Below are 3,251 nucleotides of genomic sequence, written 5' to 3' on the forward strand. Positions count from 1 at the left end.
ACACCCCCACTGTTTCCTTCTGAACACCGTGGGTGTTTTCTCCCTCTCTCTCTCTCTCTCTCTCTCTCCCTCGCTCTCTTCCCTCCCTCTCCCAGTTTGAGTTCCCATCTTTCATCGCTCCCACACCTCGATTGCCTGAGAGAAAAAATTGGGGGTTTGAACCCCTCATACCATTGACTTCGGCTCCATAATCCAGGCCCACAACCCCCCCCCCCCCGGTGCCAGTACTGAGGGAGCGCTGCACTGTCGGAGGGAGATGTATATACTCTAGGATTTGAGCTCCATAATCCAGGCCCACACTCCCCCCGGTGCCAGTACTGAGGGAGCGCCGCACTGTCGGAGGGAGATGTCTATACTCTAGGATTTGAGCTCCATAATCCAGGCCCACACTCCCCCCCGGTGCCAGTACTGAGGGAGCGCCGCACTGTCGGAGGGAGATGTCTATACTCTAGGATTTGAGCGCTATAATCCAGGCCCACACTCCCCCCCGGTGCCAGTACTGAGGGAGCGCCGCACTGTCGGAGGGAGATGTCTATACTCTAGGATTTGAGCTCCATAATCCAGGCCCACACTCCCCCCGGTGCCAGTACTGAGGGAGCGCTGCACTGTCGGAGGGAGATGTCTATACTCTAGGATTTGAGCGCTATAATCCAGGCCCACACTCCCCCCCGGTGCCAGTACTGAGGGAGCGCTGCACTGTCGGAGGGAGATGTCTATACTCTAGGATTTGAGCTCCATAATCCAGGCCCACACTCCCCCCGGTGCCAGTACTGAGGGAGCGCTGCACTGTCGGAGGGAGATGTCTATACTCTAGGATTTGAGCTCCATAATCCAGGCCCACACTCCCCCCGGTGCCAGTACTGAGGGAGCGCTGCACTGTCGGAGGGAGATGTCTATACTCTAGGATTTGAGCTCCATAATCCAGGCCCACACTCCCCCCCGGTGCCAGTACTGAGGGAGCGCTGCACTGTCGGAGGGAGATGTCTATACTCTAGGATTTGAGCTCCATAATCCAGGCCCACACTCCCCCCGGTGCCAGTACTGAGGGAGCGCTGCACTGTCGGAGGGAGATGTCTATACTCTAGGATTTGAGCTCCATAATCCAGGCCCACACTCCCCCCGGTGCCAGTACTGAGGGAGCGCTGCACTGTCGGAGGGAGATGTCTATACTCTAGGATTTGAGCTCCATAATCCAGGCCCACACTCCCCCCGGTGCCAGTACTGAGGGAGCGCTGCACTGTCGGAGGGAGATGTCTATACTCTAGGATTTGAGCTCCATAATCCAGGCCCACACTCCCCCCGGTGCCAGTACTGAGGGAGCGCTGCACTGTCGGAGGGAGATGTCTATACTCTAGGATTTGAGCTCCATAATCCAGGCCCACACTCCCCCCCGGTGCCAGTACTGAGGGAGCGCTGCACTGTCGGAGGGAGATGTCTATACTCTAGGATTTGAGCTCCATAATCCAGGCCCACACTCCCCCCGGTGCCAGTACTGAGGGAGCGCTGCACTGTCGGAGGGAGATGTCTATACTCTAGGATTTGAGCTCCATAATCCAGGCCGACACTCCCCCCGGTGCCAGTACTGAGGGAGTGCTGCACTGTCGGAGGGAGATGTCTATACTCTAGGATTTGAGCTCCATAATCCAGGCCCACACTCCCCCCGGTGCCAGTACTGAGGGAGCGCTGCACTGTCGGAGGGAGATGTCTATACTCTAGGATTTGAGCTCCATAATCCAGGCCCACACTCCCCCCGGTGCCAGTACTGAGGGAGCGCTGCACTGTCGGAGGGAGATGTCTATACTCTAGGATTTGAGCTCCATAATCCAGGCCCACACTCCCCCCCGGTGCCAGTACTGAGGGAGCGCTGCACTGTCGGAGGGAGATGTATACTCTAGGATTTGAGCTCCATAATCCAGGCCCACACTCCCCCCGGTGCCAGTACTGAGGGAGCGCCGCACTGTCGGAGGGAGATGTATATACTCTAGGATTTGAGCTCCATAATCCAGGCCCACACTCCCCCCGGTGCCAGTACTGAGGGAGCGCTGCACTGTCGGAGGGAGATGTATATACTCTAGGATTTGAGCTCCATAATCCAGGCCCACACTCCCCCCGGTGCCAGTACTGAGGGAGCGCTGCACTGTCGGAGGGAGATGTCTATACTCTAGGATTTGAGCGCTATAATCCAGGCCCACACTCCCCCCGGTGCCAGTACTGAGGGAGCGCTGCACTGTCGGAGGGAGATGTCTATACTCTAGGATTTGAGCTCCTATAATCCAGGCCCACACTCCCCCCCCCGGTGCCAGTACTGAGGGAGCGCTGCACTGTCGGAGGGAGATGTCTACAGACGTCCAGCAACGTCTCGGACGATCCAGCGCCGCCCACGTCCATCGGCCCCACAGGGACGCAGGCCAGGGAGGGGATGGAAGGCGGACAGGAATGGCCCTCTCTTCCCAGGCCGGGGCAGAGGAGGGTTGGACGCACACGGGCCGACTCAAACGACACTGAGGACCAGAGGACGGCCAGGAGACTGACGGCCAAGAGGCGGACGAGGAGAGGACGGGGACTCTGGGCAGTGACGCACGAGGACGGGGACTCTGGGCAGTGACGGACAGACAGGTTCGGCCAGACAGATGATGGACAGGCCGCACACGGTCCCTCACATGGGCCGGTGGCGACGTCTATCCGTCCCAGGCTCGACCCAGGAGCCATCGCACGGGTGGCATCCGCGGTGGAGGCAGTGGGGGGCAACGGTTTGGGCCCATGGGTCAGGTTCTGCAAGGCCTGGGGCCTTCATGTCCATTACCAGCAGGCCATGGTCTAGTCCCAGCAGGCTCAGCAGGCCACGGCCCAGTCTCAGTAGGCCACGGCCCAGTCCCAGCAGGCCATGGCTCAGTCCCAGCAGGCCATGGCCCAGTCCCAGCAGGCAATGGTCCAGTCCCACAAGACCATGGCCCAATCCCAGCAGGCCATGGCCCAGTCCCAGCAGGCAATGGTCCAGTCCCACAAGACCATGGCCCAGTCCCAGCAGGCTGTGGCCTAGTCTCAGCAGGCCATGGCCTAGTCTCAGTAGGCCACGGCCCAGTCCCAGCAGGCCATGGCCCAGTCCCAGCAGGCCATGGCGCAGTCCCAGCAGGCTGTGGCCCAGTCCCAGCAGGCCATGGCCCAGTCCCAGCAGGCCATGGTTCATTCCCAACAGGCCACGGCCCAGTCTCAGCAGGCAGTGGCCCAGTCCCAGCAGGCCATGCCCAGTC

This window comes from Scyliorhinus canicula, unplaced genomic scaffold (assembly GCF_902713615.1).
Source record: "Scyliorhinus canicula unplaced genomic scaffold, sScyCan1.1, whole genome shotgun sequence".
NCBI classification, from domain to species: Eukaryota; Metazoa; Chordata; class Chondrichthyes; order Carcharhiniformes; family Scyliorhinidae; genus Scyliorhinus; species Scyliorhinus canicula.